The following is a 19,243-nucleotide window of genomic DNA, read 5'->3' on the forward strand; positions in this document are numbered from 1 at the left end:
GGGTGCACATATTTATCTTCAAACATGGTCATATATAAACATGCAATCAATGGCGTAACAGTGGCCCCCATGGCTACCCCTCTGATTTGAGTGAAAACCTTTTGCTGAAATTCAAAGTAGTTTTTACAAATCACATAAGTTAGCAACATGCGCAATAAAGACACCTTGAGGTATATTTTCAAAGCACTTAGCCTTCCAAAGTTCCATAGGAACCTATGGAACTTTGGAAGGCTAAGTGCTTTGAAAATATGCCTCTTTGTCACCAGGGGTAGCCGCCTGCTGAAAATAATGGCAAGCTACTTCCAAAGCCCGATCCTGTGGAATATTCGAATATAGTGCCACCACATCAGTGGTGTGCTGGTAAATGTTTAACAACAGGCTCTCTCCCCGGTCCACCTCTGTGCCCCCCCCCCCCCCCCCCCCAAAAAAAAAAAAAAAAATTGCAGAGCTGGCTATAGCCGGGGAAAGAGCCTGGGTTAGGGGGGGGCAATGCATTACTCTCCCCAGGAAAAAAAAATTTAAATGAGATACAAACAACAGATTCATTTAGCTTCTTTATCTAACAGAAAAGTCTCTAACTATATTGGATCAAAGAAAAAAATTTTGATCATAAAATTTCACCAAAAAAGTTGCCCCAATAGGAAGTGCTCTAGGTTTCAAGCGGAGAAACGATATCCTGTGATTTTGAGTGACTCGAACCACATCAGGAAAAATTTGTAATTTTCCTCCTCAAAAAAATACTTCTCCTTCTTAAAGTAAGAATTTTATCACTCATCCATCAAAGTCATCAGCAAAGTAGAGCGCTCTGCAAATTGGACATGAGAAGTTTCTAGGAATTTAGTTAAATGATTCAATTGGACCCAATGTATCAGCCGCACCCTCTGGTGAATTAACCTGAACAGTTGTTCTTGACAAATAATAACATGAAGAAATCATTACTTTGTCACTATCAGGTAACAATAAGACTTCATTAAGCTATTGAAGAAACAGTATATCAGGAACTAAGTAGGGGCAAACAGAGAAATTCAATATACACAAATTTTGTACTTTTCATCTGATTCTGCATAACTTGCACTTGCCTATGCAAGATTAGATTATTTTTAATCCCTGAAGACCCTTCTGCTTGCAAAATCCCAAACTATATCTCCAAGGAGCCTCAATTTCACCAACATGCTGCACTACTTGGAAGAAAATTCACACAACTGAGCAACTGGTTTCTTCAGGAGAGTCTCCAAACTGTGCACAATCTTCCATACATCCTCCGTCTGAAGGAGGAGACTACTCTTCCTTAGAAATTTGTTCACTTCAAACCACAGGGTTAGGCAATAAAGAAGGGTCCCTTCTGGAGTAATGGAGACCCAGCAACAATATTAGGGGCTTCCCTTCTCAGTGCATCAGGATACCTTCTAGAGCTACTGGACTTAAAGAAGTTATAGGTGTGGGAGGGGTAGGTCTCTCCCCCAGCTTAGTGAGACGACTGAATCCAGGGTGGAAGAGTCAGGTAGCACTTGAGTGTTTAGGAGCCAGAGGTACATGCTTATCCATAAGCCCCGGAGGTTTAGAAGGAACTTTTGTGCTCTTAGTCACTCCCTTGCGTTTCCCAATAATTCAAGCAACAAATAAGGAAAAATGAATAAAGCAAAAGGAGTATAGGCTTCAGGCCCCTTTGATCACACCCCTTCGGCCACATGCCACAAGAGCAGGCACGCTTTTGGATGTTCCAGGCTAGCCCCTACATGACATCATGTGCTGGTGCAACTCTCCGCACGTGTAGTGCTAAGGGCATCCAATATCTGTTTCATGTCAACTTAGATCCTTGAAAACTTGCCCTTTTCGGCCTAGTCAGACACAGACTGGCCTAAGTTATTTGCTAAAGATTGTACTGGTAACTCTGAGGATCCAGAACAGAGGCAAGTGGACTGTGCTGCCTTGCTGAGACATAATAGTTCACACCATGGCCCTGCAGGAGTAGGCCATGAAAGAACATTCTTACATCAAAGGACTAGTTATATGTTTAAATCTAAATAGATATGTTTACCTTCTCCCCCACCTGTGAATGGAACAGGACCACCTACCTCACACCTTTAATAAGTATTATTTCTTTTCACCTTAACTCACTGTGTGGCTCCATTTTATCTGGGCTCTGGGCCCATCTTCCTTTACATTACCACCCACTCATTAACATGTCCTCCAGCTCCACAAAAGAAAAATCATACCACTGTTCCCACTCCAATCCAGAGCCACAAAAATCAACTTCAACAAATCTGCACCTGAAGACAGGGAGAGGATGAAGATATGGGTGAGAGTATAAAACAAAATTTAGGAGAAAAGCAGTAGGAAGAGAGAAGAAAATATATTTCAGCATCTGTAAGTAAACTGAAGGATCTGAAACAAGAGGGATGGAATTTAAACAGCATAAACTAGACTGTCTGTGGTTCTGGAGGCTACAGTATTTTTAAAAAATATATTATATTAAATACAGCCAGACATTGCTGCTTCACATTGAGAATTTTTTTTTATATTCTTTATTTAACAATTTACATATATTAAAACAAGCAAAAATTAACTTGTCAAGTAAATAACATCACTGTTCAAATATATAAAGAAACAAATTAATATTCAAACAATTACAGTGTGTTAATTAAAGGCCACATTAGTGAGATTCAAAATTTACAATGTGGATTCTAAAAAGAAATAATTAAGGAAGCTTTCCATTATCGGGTGCTCATAACAGAAACCTTCTCCTATATATAGGGCTATATGTTAATTACTCCCCTGTCCTTTTGCAACCAGGAACGAGGAAAGTTGTGCCGGCTCATAAAACACATATTTATTGGATTGATATTTAACTAGGCATTTGCACGGGTACTTAAAAAAAAACGTACCTCCTAACTGAATTACACCAGGCCTCATAAGTAAAAAGCTTTGTCTACGTTTTTGAGTCTCCTTGGTCACATCAGGGAAGAGACTAACTTTTAAACCAAGGAAGCTCTTATCCTTATTTTGGAAGAAAAGTCTCATCAGCCAGTTCTTATCTGGTGACAAGGCTACTGTGGCAATTAAAGTAGAAGCTTTAACTAGGTCAGTGTCTGAGGATTCCAGTATCAATGAAATATCTAATTCTGACTTTTCTTGAGACACTTGGTGTTTCAGGGGCAAGTAATATATTTGTGTAAATGGTGGAACCATTTCCTCTGAAACGCCAAGTATCTCAGTAATATACTTTCTGAGCATTTCCCTTGGTAAAACTCCAACTTTTTTAGGGAAGTTTAAAAAGCGGATATTGTTATTTCTAGTTACATTCTCCAAGAATTCAGCACATTGAGAAATAAACAATAAATAACAGCCCTTCCTCCTACCTACCCTCCCCTGTCAGCCCCAGAAGGCATCAGCAAGTAGAGGCTTGGCTTCCTAATTAAAACCAGGGCTGTGGAGTCAGTACACCAAACCTTCAATTTTGACTCGGACTCCTCTATTTTTCCACCATCTGACTTCAACTCCAACTATGAATAATAAATCTAAGAGAAATTCTTGCTGTACACTGCCTTGAGTGAATTCCTTCAAAAAGAGGGTAAATAAATCCTAATAAATAAAATAAAAAAATAATTACCGAAACATGGGATATTTTTTATGTACAAAATTAGGACTAATAGACCTCAAAATATATTTATTTGAAGTTTGAACAAAGAACTTGATCAAAAAAATATACAAGTATAAAATGATAAATTTATCATATTTTATATTGTTGTTAGTTTTTATTTTGAAGCTGGAGACGGAGTTGATACATTTTTACTGATTCCAACTCCACCCAAAATTGCTTCTGACGCCACATCCCTGATTAAAACCACGGAATAGGCATTCCTTAAGAATTCAAGAAACTCTTGATATTCTATAATTCTTTTTTACAGATTAGGCTAGATATACAACACTTAAAATAAGTCTTATGGCAGTATCTATATATACAATATTTTATAACCACGGATAAAAAGTATTTTTCATGAGAATAGAGAAGTAGCCTAACAGAGCAGTGAGCTGGACCCTGGGAAGCCAAAGTTAAAATACCACTTTTTTCATTGGCACTTGTATGACTCTGGGCAAGTAATATCAATTTCCACTGCCTGAACTACAAATGCATATTGTGAAATTTCTAGGGTAAGGAATAATTACTGTACCTGGATGTAACTCACCTTCAGCTGGGGTTTGGAAGACCAAATAATTGAATCTAAGTCTATAAAATTTATGGAAGACTGCAAATCTGTTATCATTCTACAGAAACTATTATAAAAAAACAAAATTACCAAGCATATAGATAGTCATGATTTAAGGGACAAAGCCAACATTGACTTAGCCAAAAGGAAGTCTTGTCTCACCAATCTGCTACATATATTTTGAAGACAAGAATAAACATGTAGATAAAGGTAGACCAGCCACTGTAGTGTTTTGGACTTCCAGAAAACATTTGACAATGTCCATCATGAGAGACTCTGAGAATTAAGGAGGGGGAGTTATCAAAGTGCAGTAAAAGGCAATCTTTTATCACACCTCGACTTACCATGTAATTCAGCAATTTGTGGCATTTCAGACACCTTGCAAGCAGCATTACTTCAGCAGCCCGTGAGCATCGGGCCATAAAGCCACAGCCTAATACTCCAGTGGCATCCGCAAAATGGGGTTATTTTACCATAATTTATAGACCCTAATAAAACTTGCTGTGTACTTGATGCACACCGCAAGTTATGTTAGGGTTTTTGGGTTGTTTTTTTTTACATACCTTTGAATGTTTTGTATCCCATTAGTATGTAACCCACCATGACTTAAATATTTCTGTGGTAAAATAGGTCAAACTTCATTAGGGCCCTTTAAGTCGTGTTAAGGGTCAAATAATGCAACTTAAAGATCTAACACATCTTCACAACTGACCATTTAGAGGGGAAGTTTTCTCAGTGGAGGATAGGTAAATAGTGGAGTATCCCAGGAATCTGTACTGATATCATTGCTTTTAACATATGTATACATGATCTGAAAATGGGATCAATGAGAGACAGGATCAAGTTTGCAGATGACACCAAATAATTCAGAGTTGTTCAATCACATGTGGATTGTGAGAAACTGAAGGAACTGTTTGCAAGATCAAGAGACTTAGCATCCAAATGGCAGATGAAATTTAATGTGGTGGACAAGTGCAAAGTGATGTGCATAGGAAAGAATAACCCAAATTGCAATTACACGATAATAGGTTCCACATTAGAGGGGTAATTCTATAAGGGTCACATACTTTTAAGCGGTAAATTATGTATCCACTTTGGGATATTTTAATTATTTACTTGTACAGAATGCAAGTAGTTGAAAAGTACATGCCATGATTTGATGGCTTGTACTTTGCCGTTGGACATCCACAGTGGTGGAGGGTGGGCAGAGCACACAAGTAGGCACATACATTATAAAATACTATAATTTACGCATGTACATTACAAATATTGGTGTAATCATTTACACCTGCTCTAGGACTGGTATAAATGTCCACACCTGTCACTTATGCTAGGAGTATCTACTTTCTTTATAAAATAGAGCCTAAATAGCAACCTTCTTACCCTTTTATCCTAAGTGTCCTGTTATAAAATTAACCTCTAGGAAGGTAATTCTATAAAGGGACAGCTATTTGGACCCTATTCTGTAAAGGAAAGTAGGTACCTACTTTACTACTTAGAATATTAGTATAGTAGAGCAAACACACATATATTTTACACATGACCTCTTACACTGGCCATGGAGCCAGTGTAAGTGCTGACTCCTAGATTGCTAAAAAAGAATGTGTGTAAATTATAGCAGTCTATAATTTACATGCATAATTTTGCACCCTGCCCACTCTTCACCCAGACTCTGGCCATGTGCTTGCTCACCTTCAAAAACTATATACTATTTCCTTTAGCATGTTAGATGGAATATTGGCGTTTACATATGTATGTGCACACAAATGCACATATATACCAGTATTCTAGTCATTCACACGCATTCATGGCGTTTAAGTGTTGTCATCCTTCTTATAGAATTAACCCCTAGGTGTCACTGCCCAAGAAAATGATCTAGGTGGGTTAAGTAGATTTGAGAGGTCCACTCCACTTTTGCTCCCCATTGATGTAAGGATGAAGTTTAAACTGGCCAGCTTGATTTTTAAGTCCTTATATGGTGATAATCCTAGTCATATAGTTCACTATTTGGATTTTCTATCTGTTTTTTGCTTAGCGCGTAAAGAACATGGCTTGAAATTAAATTATCCGTCTGGAAAGAATGTACAATTCAAATGCTTTTTGAAATCTTCATATATGTATCAAGGAGTGAAGGTTTGGAACTCACTGCCTTTGAGTATTTGGAAAATCACTTCTGAAAGGCTCTTAAGATTTACTTTTTTAAGGAAAAATTTGAGTAAGATTGTAAAAACAGTTATGCAGTTTAATATATTAAGTGATGGTGTGTTGTAATTCTCCTATTATATAGGATTTACATTAATGTTAATCCACTTGTAATCCATTTGAAACATAGTGTAATACAAGAATTGTATAACATAATATTCTTTAAAATCATCTGATTTATGTGCAGCAGTGCCAAAAAAATGCAAACAGAATATTAGGAAAGAAATAGAGAATAAAACAAAAAAATATATCATAATGCTTCTGTATCACTCCATACAGCAGAATTTTAAAATAGTGCAGATAAGGGCAACCAAAAGGATTACAGTTTACAGATTATTTAAACTGAATATACTGCCATTTAGAGGACTATCATGGTAGTTTACAATTTATAACATTATCAAAATAGGGAAAGAAATGCAAGAACATATATATATATATATATATATATATATATATATATATATATATATATATATATATATATAACAGATAAAATAAAGCATTTTAGTTGCAAAGTTACTTCAGCCTAGTATGATTCAGTCACTTGGCTCACACACCCCACCAAGTCCAGGAATAAATGCAGATCAGTCTCCGCTAAAAATGTTCATGAAAAGATAAGTCTTCAAATCTCTCTTAAAAACTGGGTAAGAAAATTCCATCCTTAGGGAATCAGGAATATGTTTTCAGAGCAAGAGTCCCTGTACACTAAAAAATAGAATTCCAGTGTCCAAATGAATTTGCCTAAACAAGATATCACAAGAAGATTTCCCTCAGTTGATCTAAGAACTCTAGAAGGACAGTAAGGTGCTCATTTTCAAAGCACAATAGGCTTAGAAAGTTACATAGTAACATATGTAACTTTGTCAGTCTATGTGCTTTGAAAATGAGCATCTTGGTTATTAATAGGTGAGAAAGAAAAGATGGAAATCTTGTAATTATGAGTTTTGACGACTAGGATGAGTAGTTTGGTGCTCATTCTTTAAAAGAGGAGTTATTATGATAACATTTTTTAGATCCTGTAATAAATTTTATGGTGGTATTTTGAATTATTTGAAGATAGTGAATATCTATTTGCCGATGGCCTAAAAACAGAGAATTACAGTAATCAAGGTTATGAATGGCTAGAGACAACACTAGCATTTGTAAGGCATTCTGTGACAAAAGTGACCTCATGGAAGGAATCAATCTTGGTTTTAAAAAAGACATATTTTGGATATGTAAGAAATATATGTATGAAAAGATGACGAAACAACTCCCCTATGAGGCAAGGTGGAAGAGGTTAGGGCTTTTTAGTTTGGAGAAGATAGAAGGGAGATATGATAGAAATCTGTAAATTTCTGAGTAGTTTGGACCAGGTAAACTTGAACTGATTGTTTACTCTTTCCAAAAGTACAAAGTGTAGTGGACATGCCATAAAGTTACTAAATAGTACCCTTAAAACAAACAAGAGAAAATGTTTTTTCTCACTCGATGCATAATTAAGCTCTGGAATGTTTTGCCAGAAGAAGTGGTAAAAGCATTTAGCATAGCTGTGTTTAAAAAAGGTTTGGACAAGTTCCTGGAGGAAAAGTACATACTATTAAGGTAGACTTGGGGAGATTCACTTCTTATCCCAGGGAATAAGCACATAGGATCTTTCTACATTTGGTGATCCTACAAAGTGCTTGTGACTTATATTGATTGATTTTCATAAAATTTGTTATACTGCCTTTCAAAAGGAATATCAGGGCAGTGTATAAAGTAGTTATCTTATCAGACACCAATATACTATGGGAAAACAAAGTAATCCAAATAACACGAAAACAACACATGGAACAACTCATGGAACGGGAGTGAATAGCACAATATAAAACCTGGTACAATAAACTGTATTCCAGAACACACTTGGAAACAGGACACTAGGCTTGATGGACTTTTAATCTGACCTAGTATGGAATTTCTTATGTTTGTTGCTACTGTGTTTTGAGAATACTTGCGCTCATAGTTGGTTGTATGTTTTATGCAACAAAGATTTTGCATTTTAAATTAGTGAACAAAGTTTAAAAATACATAGGTATTTCTGTGTAAGAGGTGACATCTTTATAACTTGACCTCTTATATATTTGAACACTTGCTCATTTTTCACTATTCTGCCCTTGTACTCCAAGCCCATAGTACTAGAACATAATCCACATTCAAGGTAGTTTGCATTAAAGTAGATGTTCTTCTAGTTAATAAAATGTTATGTCAAGATAACACCCGATACTCAGCCAACTCAATCAATATGTTGGCTGTGGCAGCGAAAGGATTTTCAGTTCTGGTATCTGGATTGTGGCCGGCATTGAATATCCAAACAGAGCAGTGATCACCATCGCCATTACAGTATTGTTAAAAAGAACCAGACCAAAGACCGGCCCCCTACATCATACAACTGGTAATTTGCCTTATCTTCAGCTTGAATTGCATTTACCACTACCCTTTTGTCACCTCCCACCCAACCAATTTCTAACCCAGTCAGTCTCTTTAGGAGCCAATATTTTCAAAGCACTTAGCCTTCCAAAGTTCCATAGGTTTCTATGGAACTTTGGAAGGCTATGTGTTTTGAAAATGAGCCCCTATACTATATAGGTCACTCAGTTTAACCATAAGTCACTTATGGGGAATAATGTCAAAGGCTTTACTGAAATCTAAGTACAGTCATGACTGATACCCTCTTTTGATTCAACTCTGGTTACCCATCAGATGTGTGACAAGGCCTACCTCTAGTAAAATCATGCTCCCCCGGATCCTGCAATCCATTAGAGTCCAGAAACTGCACTACCCTCTTTTTTAGCAGCATTTCCATTCATATACTCACCATAGAGTTAAGGCTAACTGCTCTGTAGTTTCTGACCTTTTTCTTATTTCTGCTTTTGTGAAAAGGGACCACTGTCATCCTTCCCCAGTCTCTCGATATCACTCCTGACCTTTTCAATGCTTCTTTGGGGGTTGTGTGGTAGCCAGTGACACAGAAAATTATGCGGGTAGAAGGAAGAATGGTTCAACTGTTAGTGAAGAGACTGAAGCTGAAAAAGGGTTGGTTATTTCACCAGGCAATGAGCCATGACATATCTTAAAATTAACCATGAATTATTTGCTAGAAAGTAAAATAAAGGTTTCCCCAGACTTGAATATTATTGAAAATCTTTGGGGTGGTGCCAAATATACAGTGCATGCAAGGAAACTGAAAATATTTCTCAGCTAGAAGAGTGGGAGCATTTTCAAAAACAAGAATAGAAAGATTCTTAGCTTGCTACAGGAAAGTTTTGAAAGCCGTTATTTCTACTAGAGATGGTGCTACAAAAACTGTCTGACTGTGTGTCCAATCAGATTTCTAGGTATTTAATAGTATCAGACTTCTTAATAACACATTTTTTTATCTTGATTATCCTGTTAAAAGGTTAAACAACCCAATTTCCTTTACAAGTAATGTCTCATGATGGCAGATTTTTTTTTCAAAGAATGAAAATGTCAGAGTGGGCGGCATTAGATGTCTCATTTTCCTGCCTTTTCATAAAGATTAATCATTTTTTATGAGAAATGTTATGACTTGAACCTCTTAAGCTTTGTACTGAGTTTATTTCCAGAAATGTATAAAATGTTTACAAGTACAGTGATCACCCTTCCGGTACATAGGGAAGACTTTCTGACTCAAAATTCATAAACCTGGATTTCTTAGATTGTGTACATTCACTGTGAATTATTCCTTTGAGGCTCATCATCCCATTAAAGAGTTCCTTTGTTAAGTTAATATATAAGGTTTTCAGTTTGCCCATATGTAAACTGTTCTGTGACTTCTAGCATAGGGTAAATTTTCAATACTAACTGATAAAATGTGCATATTTTCCAGCCCTCATGAGCCAACCTGATATTAAGACATGAAGATCAGGCTGTGGTGTGGATATAAAATACACTCCTACTTTGTTTCCACCTAGGGTGTAAAGTTCACATAATAGAGATATACAGGGGTCCTTTTACTATGGTGTGCTAAAAAATGGCCTGCGCTGTTGTAGGTGCGTGTATTGGACACTCACAGGTCCATTTTTCAGCGCTCCTGCTAAAAAGGCTTTTGGGGGGGGGGGGGGGAGGGGGCCAAAAATGCATCAAAATAAAAATTGGCGCTCATACATTTTGGGCCTGAGACCTTACCGCAACCCATTGACTTAGCGGTAAGGTCTCACACGTTAACCGGGCGGTAATTGTCAGCACGCATAAACTGCCGATTACTGCCCGGTTAGCTCCACATGGTAGAAACTAAAAAATATTTTCTGCCATGCATATTGGATGCACGTAAAAAATGGAATTACCGCCTGGAGTATGCGGTAGCCGGGCGGTAGTTCCAAAGTGTTTAATAATGTCCCCTTTCTGTTTGTTTTTAAAGGCTATTTTTCAGTGCATCCTATTTGTCAATATTGTGGGAATGGGGAATGGGACTTGTATACCGCATTTCTGTGGTTTTTCCAACTACATTCAAAGCGGTTTACATATTCTATACAAGTACTTACTTATACCTGGGACAATGAAGGGTTAAGTGACTTGCCCAGAGTCACAAGGAGCTGCAGTGGGAATCGAACCCAGTTCCCCAGGATCAGAGTCCGCTGCACTAACCACTAGGCTACTCCTCCACTCGATGTTTATTTACTAAACTATGTTGTGTTCAGTGTGAGTTTTAACATCCAGTAAAAACAGCAAATGTGCAGGTCAATCCTCTAAAGCATGTTAAATCTTATGTTATGTACCTAGTGCTGAATTTTATGATGATCCCAGGAAAGCATGGGAAAGATGCAGGGAATGATCACTATAGTTAACTGTGTCTGTTATGTGCTACAGAATTAACACTCTGGAGCAGTTTGCCCCATGCATGAACATCTTGGCTGACTTCCCTTATGCCAGCTTACTTCCCTGAATATTATCACAGAGGTTATGCATAAAAGGAAAAACTGTATAAGTGGTGCCATGCTAGGGCATGCTGAGCACCAATTCTGTAAGGACATTTCTGCACATAGATGTTATTGAATACTGGCACAAGCCCATGTGCACATGTGCCAGGTTTTTGTCAGGCATAAGTGAGTGCACAAGTGTTCTATGATCTGCATGCAATTGACCATGTTCTGTAAGTTGTGCACGTGTGATGGTGAGATGCCCCTGCTCCTGCCATGCTTTGTCCATGTTACATGCCCCATTGCAGTTATAAACTAATGCATTTCCACTATTTTATATATTTAAGCACATAGGGCCGGATTCTATATAACATGCCTAGAGTTCCATGCAGAAATCCATGCGTATTCTATAACTATGTGTTTAACTTAATTGGCTTTACAAAGCAATCAGTGTATTTAACAGCACTTAACATGCAACAAAGAGCACCACTTGGCGATAATGAGAATTTATGCACACTACTCGCTAAGCATATTCTATAATGAACTGTGCCTACATTTTAAAGCGCACAATTCAAAGGAGGTGGGGAAATGGACGTTTCATGGGCATTCCAAAATTTACATGCATACTTACAGAATATGGCCAAGTGCACGTAAATCTTGGCGCTGGGATTTATGCCAGGTTTTTATTGATGTAAAGAGAGACACATAGTTTTAGGCAGTGGGATATCAACTAAGTGTTTTCTATATACCGTGCATAACTCTAAGTGCCACTTATAGAATACACTTAGGTGGAAATCAGTTCCATATGAATTTTTTTAGGTGCCATATATAGGCTCTGGTACATAATGTACATTCTCGCTTAAGTGCCAGTTATCTCAGCACTTATGAGAATATGGCATGTATGACCACAAGCGCACAGTTATAGAATTGCCTTATCCAGGCCAAAACACAGATACTTTTGTTATCAAGCTTTTAGAGTAATGATGTGTCCTCTGAATATGTTTTTAGCTGTACTACGATCAGTATTTTGAATAAGATTCAAAACCTAGGGGTGGTGATGGTCTCTGCTTTAACCTTAAAATGGCATGTGCAAAAATTGGTAAAAGATGTCTTTAGGAAATCCTATATAATAAAACGCACCTCCAACATTCTGAAGCTGACTGCATGGCTGAGGCATTCCTGCTCTCTGTATCCATCTCCTGAATTGACATCACGTACTTCCGGGTTCGTCACAAGCAGAAGTGACCAACCACACAAGGTTTCTCGGCTTCAGAATGTTGGAGGTGTATTCTATTAAATAGGATTGGTCAGTTCCTTGAAGCACAGCCAGAGTTCAGCGTCCTGCTCAGTAACGCTCAGGAACCAGAGAGAGAGGGGGGGCCTGACACCAGAGAGAGAGGGAGGGGGCCTGACACCAGAGAGGGGAGGGGGAGTATCTCTCTCTCTCTCTCTCTCTCTCTCTCTCTCTCTCTCTCTCTCTCTCTCTCTCTCACAGTCAATGTCTTTCTCTCTCACACTCTCACACACTCTATGTCTCACACTGTATCACATTCACTCTCTATCCAGCTTATAATCGAAAGTGATCGCCGGCCATCTTCCGACACAAATTGGGAGATGGCCGGCGAAATCGGTATAATCAAAAGCGGCATTTTTGACAGCATCGCCTCTTTCCCGTTGCTTCACCGGCGAAAGTTCAAGGGGGCGTGTCGGCAGATTTGCGAAGGCGGGACATGGGCAGGCATGGGCGTGGCTACCAGATGGCCGGCTTTCACCGATAATGGAAAAAAAAAGCGGCGTTAAGCAGTATTTCGCCGGCTTTACTTGGTCCTTTTATTTTCACGACCAAGCTTCAAAAAGGTGCCCCAACTGACCAGATGACCACTGGAGGGAATGGGGTATGACCTCCCCATACTCCCCCAGTGTGCCAGCCTCAAATGCCGTACCCACCTCCATGACAGCAGAATGTGTTGTATCCTCCAACAGCCTTTCCCTGGTTGCGATGTGGCTCTCGGGTGAGTGTGACACCTTTTCTGTTAGGTGCCCTGCAGAGTCACATTAACAATGCATTGTGGTGGGTGTAGGGTACTGGGCTCTACTCCCATGGTGCTTTCCCCCCCTGCTAACTGGGTCAGAGTGTGCCCTGTTTTGTTTCCTGTTGTAGTCCATGCGGTAGTGGCCATTTTTGTAAGCCAGTTTTAGTTCCCTTTCCTGTGTTACCCACGTTAGAGAACTTAGTTCTTACCTTGAATGGTGCTGAAAGAGGGCATTGTGCCAGCTCTGACCTACTGCTAATCTTAGTACCAGGGGACTCTTTGCCAGTGGGGCACAACCTCTGATCTGCAGTTAACTGTGAGTAAATGTGGTTATTTCAAGAAAGGACTTTTTCAGAGAGATTAGTCTTCAGGTGTGAACTGGTGTGCCAAAGTTATACAGCAGCAATAAGTCCTAGAGGCTGTATGCAGGTCCCTGGAGCAATTTTAGTGGGTGCAGTACATTTGTGGGTAGTGGGTTTGAGGGGGGGGGGTTGGGGGGCTCAGCTCCCAAAGTAAGGGAGCTATGCACGTGGGACCTTTTCTGAAGTCCACCGCAGTGACCCCAAGGGTGGCTGGTTGGTGTCCTGGCATGTCAGGGAGGCCAGTGCACTAAAAATGCTGGCTCCTCCCATGGCCAAATGCCTTGAATTTGGCCGGGGTTTGAGATGGCCAACATAACTTTCCGTTATCGCTGAAAAACAAACCCGGCCATCTCAAACCCGGCGAACTCCACAGCATTTGGCCAGGCTAAACCATATTATCGAAAAAAAAGATGGCCGGCCATCTTTTTCGATAATACGGTTCTGGCCAGCTGTAGCGCCGCCGCCTACATAGATCGCCGGCGATCTATTTGGCCGGCGACGTTCGATTATGCCCCTCTATGTGTGTCACATAGTCACTCACACACTCTCACACTCTCACAGAGTCTGTGTCTCACACACACACACTCTCTCTCTCTCTCTCTCTCTCTCTCTCTCTCTCTCTCTGTTGCACACACTGTATCTGTGTGAAACACACTCTCTCTCACACTGTCTCACATACGCACTTGCACACACTCTCATTCTCACACACTCACTCTCTCTCTCACAGACACACTCGCACCCAAACTCACTCTCTCTCTCTCTCTCTCTCTCTCTCTCTCTCACTCACACACACACACTCGCACATTCACTCTCTGAAACATACATACTCCGAGGAAAACCTTGCTAGCGCCCGTTTCATTTGTGTCAGAAACGGGCCCTTTTTTACTAGTTGTATATATTGAGAAGACTGAAAAATCCATTCAATTGTACTATTTTCAGAAAAGTAATTCAGAGTATTGTTACACCATGTTTTGACTACTATAATGGGCTGATGCTTGGTTTAAAGAAAAATTATTTACGGGCATTCCAAGTAACACAAAGTGCGATGTCAAGGGTTTTGACTGGTAAATCTAAATTTGATCATATTACCCCACTACTAAGAGAGTTATATTGACTTCCGATAGAACAGAGGATTCAGATTAAGATCTTGAGCCTGATGTTTAAGGTACAAAATAAAAGAAAAAAAAAACAATGCAGTAGCAATAAAGTGAAGGTAAGCAAAATTAAACTGTGACAAGAGACCTTGGCAGTGACTCGTTTCATGCCGGGATCAGTGCCCGACGACTCACTGATACCATCATCGGTCTCACAACATATCTCAGAAAATTATTTCTCAATCAGCGATCTTTAATGAATATCCTTAAATGAATTTCTTAAAATTACTCATCTTAATCAATTATGTAGATATTTCACTGTCTCGGACCCATGCCAGCATGACGTGTTTTGCTATGCTGCATCAGGGCATGGTCCCAATAGAGACAGTTACTACACCAAATTTAAGTGAATAATAATCTAACAGATATTATATTTTCTTACCTTCACTTTATTGCTATTGCTCTGGGGGGGGGGGGGGGGGGGGAGGTTCTTCCTTTTTCTAAGAACATTGCCCCCTGCATTGTGTTTATTTGGAACATTTTTTTTTTGATTCATAAGGTACAAAGTAAGCAGGTATCTTCTGTATTGGCTTCAAAGTTACATATTTATCAACCTAGACAAGGTGGGCAATGCTTATTTCATGTATGATATCAAGTGATTAGGTTTGAGGAATACAGAAGTAAGATCTTTTATAGTTGAGAGTGCTTCAGAATATAATGGAATTCAGGAAAAAAAAGTTGTGACAAAGCAATGGGGTTTTAAGCTTGTAAAACTGTATTAATTATTTCTTGAAGTATATTTTTGTAGTTTGGCCAGCAGTTGGTGCATGTTTATGTTTAAAAGCTGTTACCGGGAAATGACTGTTCTGTCTTTAACACAGGTAAGAGGTAACCTGTAGTGATGTGGCCAACTAAAACTTGGTGTTCTGGGCTCTGATTGACCTAGGAGCTCAAATTTGTCTAGGAAATACTGGATTTTTCTCCAGTCTCAGCTTGGAAGTAGAGAGAGAGACCTCTTTACTGAGACCCTATGAGCAGTTATATTCTGTAACCTGTGAGCAGCTACATTTCCTGTACTTCTCAGACACTATTCAGGTAGTGAACAAATGTTTATATAGTTTTATAATTGATCCATATTTAGTTACCTGGTTTATGCTGTTTTTGTTCCATCTCTTTTTACCATTCACTGTTCAATATTTGTGATGACAATAAACATTTTTAGTTTATTGCCTATTTGTCTGGACTAAGAATCCTGGTGGTTTGTGTGTTGGTTCTGTGAATGCTTTCTGGGAACTGTGGGATCACTGGGAGTGTGGCCCCCAGTAACCTAGAAATTACTGAGGATAATTTGAGAGCGGGAGACTCGCCCAGATGTGGTTGGGACCCAGTTGGAGGGTGCTAGTGTAGAGCACAAGTGGCAGGTGCAGACGGCCCTGAGCTGTGCTAGGGATAGACCCTCTACGTGGCCATGGGGTAACCCCAGGTGGGTGGTCTTCTTTTTTGGTGACAAAGTGGTGGGATTGTCAGACTCAGTGCGTGGAGTGAGGGTCACCATCCACTGAATAGTTCAGATTATTTTTTTTAATCTATAATCTCCAGGCACAGAAAACAGTGAACGAGTGCAGTAGTAACAGGGTCCCTTCCCCGTTCAGTTTTTTTTATAGTGTTAAGGAGAATGGCAGCATGCTGATGGAGACTGGTAGCAGCCCTCAGACACTGGTTATGCCTGACTTAACACCAGAGCAACCAGATGACCTCAGTGGGGAGGAGCTGCAGGACCAGCATATGTAGAGTTCTCCTGGGGGGAGAGCAGACCCCTTGTGGGCAGAGGACCATGAGTTGGCAGGGCCAGAGGCCACACCAACTGAGATCCGGTAGATCTACATGCTAGAGCAACAGCGGTTAGAACAGCTGCTGTGTGAAGAGTGTAAATTCCAGCAGTGGCGAGAGGAACTGGAAGAGCGACAGTGGTGAGAGGAGTGGGAGTTCCAGCTGCAGAAATTAAAGGTGGAGATGGAAGTGGCTCATATCGAAAGCTCCTTCCCAACCCCTGAGTCAAGGCCCAGGGTAGGATCCACAGCCTGGATTGAGCCCAACTTGTTCGCACAGTTTGATGATACCCGAGGTGATATAGATGGATATCTAACTGCCTTTGAAAAATTGCCATCTCAATGAGATTCCTCAGAAAGACTGGGTGCACTATCTGGGAGGAAAGCTCCCTGGTAGAGCACTTGAGGCGTTCTAAGGAGCTATCCATGGGGAAATGCGCCCAGTTTGAGAGGTACACAAAGCCTTGTTGAACCATTATGCCATTACCCTCGAGACCTACAAACTAAAGTTCTGGACTTTGCAAAGGGGGGCGGATGATACTTAGCGAGCTTGTGATTCAGCTAAGATACCAGCGTCAGCAGTGGCTCAGTGGAGCTGAGGTTAAAACCCTGGAGGACTGCCAAAACCTGATGATCCTGGAGCAGTTTCTTCAGCGTTGTCATTCAGAGGTGAGGGAACATGTTCAAGATCACCAGCCCCATACTCCTGAGAAGGCTGCTGAGTTGGTAGACGTCTTTATGGTTAACCGTCCCTGGTTGGCAAAGAGAAGCTATCCTTATCCTTAGCAGCCCTGTTCTAAGGGCAGCCAGGGCCCTAAGCCAAATAGTCCTGCAACCTCAGATACCAAAAACCTAAAGACTTTAGGCATTAATGTCCTTGTTATCAGTGTGGGCGTATAGGACATTTCAATTCGGATTGCCCAGATAACCCCAAGCTTGCACTGAAGTGCATTCCAGTTCCTGTACCAAAGCTGGTGGCTCTAGTTCCACGAAGAAGGCCTAAGCAGTTGCCGCAGCACAAAAAGTTACTGGTCATTCACCATGCAAGAAAGCAGATGGATATCCTCAACACTACAACACTCCAGTAACTGTGAATCAGACCCAGGTAGCTGACCTTGTGGACACTGGCTCTAGCATGACTTTGTTACGACTAGAGCTAGTGCTGGAAGATGCTATTCTTCCAGGTTGCACTGCAGAGGTAGTGCTAGCCAATGGATCCAGAGAGACTGTACCCATTGCTCAAATATTCCTGGATTGAGGTACCAAGCCTGAATACAGAGAAGTAGGTATAATGAAAAACATGCCAGTGCCAATGCTGTGTGGGACTGACATGGTTCAATTGAACATTACCCTTAATAGCAGAGTCAACATTTCCACTATGGTGACCTGTAGTCAGGACCAGGCGGCCCAACAAGCAGAAGCAGCAGCAGAAATCACCTCTCCGGTTCCAGATCCTGAGCAAGTTCAGATAGAACCAGCTGACCAACTGACAGGAGAAGCTGCTCCAGTGCTTCCAGCACCACCAGTTCCAGAGATGACCGGGGCCATGAGTATGGAACAGCCTAACTTAACTGACACCTATTGATTAGACTGTTGATCCTGATTTGTCAGAGTCACCAACAGAGACCCTTCCAGATATGGATACTGATAGAGGACAGAGACATGCTTTTCAGGAAGTACAGCGCTCTGACCCTGACCTGGAGGCCCTGAGGCAGAGGGTTGGTCAGCCAACCAATGAGACTGGTAAAGAGAGAGACTGATCCTCTTGATCCTAATAGATCCTGGACAGCAGGAAAGCAGCTTATAGTGCCCAGGTCATACAGAGAACAACTTCTACAGATTGCACATGATATTCCACTAGCAGGACATCAGGAGGTGACATGTACATGCACTAGATTGACCCAGAACTTCTATTGACCGGGAGTATCATGAGGTGTAGCTATTGTTGAACCTATGATGCCAAAGTGGGTAAGACCCAAGATCACCTACGAGCTCTCCTGAAACCTTTACCCATCATCAGTGAGCCCTTTCAGAGACTAGCTGTGGACATAGGGGGGCCTCTAGCTGTCCCTAGCCGGACTGGGAAAAGATATTTCTCCGAGGACAAGCAAGCTTATAGATTCTCACAAGTGGGTGACACCAACCTGCGTTTCCCAGGCCGGGATTTATAAAAGTATAAATAGAACTTTGTGGAGCACGAGAGACGCCCCACTGTGCATGTTCGAGTGCCTTTCCACCTGCCGCATGAACACGGTCTGCTCAGTTCTTTTTCTACCGCGGTGAGGAGAGGGCGTGTTTTTTAACCATCTTTTCCCATTGCTCGGTCCAAAAGAGCCTTTTTGTGCCTTTCAGCTTTTTATTTTTTTCCATTCATTCTTTCTTCCATTATTGTGTTCCTGTTGTGGAACCTCCTTTCTTTATTTCTCTTGTTTATTAGTTTATTTTCCCTGCGTTTGTTTCCTTTCTTTTTCATCGTCATCAGGCGCACCATCGCTTCGTTTAATTTAGCCAAGGAAGTTTTTCCTTCCATGTCCACAAAGGTTCCCAGTGGCTTTAAGTGCCATCACTGGTGCAGTCGGACAATCCCTGGGAAAGACACTTATCCTACAGTGTCTTG

At 40.5% G+C, this 19,243-nt stretch overlaps 1 protein-coding gene across 1 annotated transcript in view; it reads left to right on the plus strand.

The window, feature by feature from the left end:
* EXOC2 (exocyst complex component 2) overlaps positions 1-19,243 on the plus strand; it is a 300,400-nt gene that overhangs the window by 194,220 nt on the left and 86,937 nt on the right. The window lies entirely within an intron of this gene.

The sequence above is a fragment of the Microcaecilia unicolor genome, chromosome 1, assembly GCF_901765095.1.
Source record: "Microcaecilia unicolor chromosome 1, aMicUni1.1, whole genome shotgun sequence".
NCBI lineage: Eukaryota > Metazoa > Chordata > Amphibia > Gymnophiona > Siphonopidae > Microcaecilia > Microcaecilia unicolor.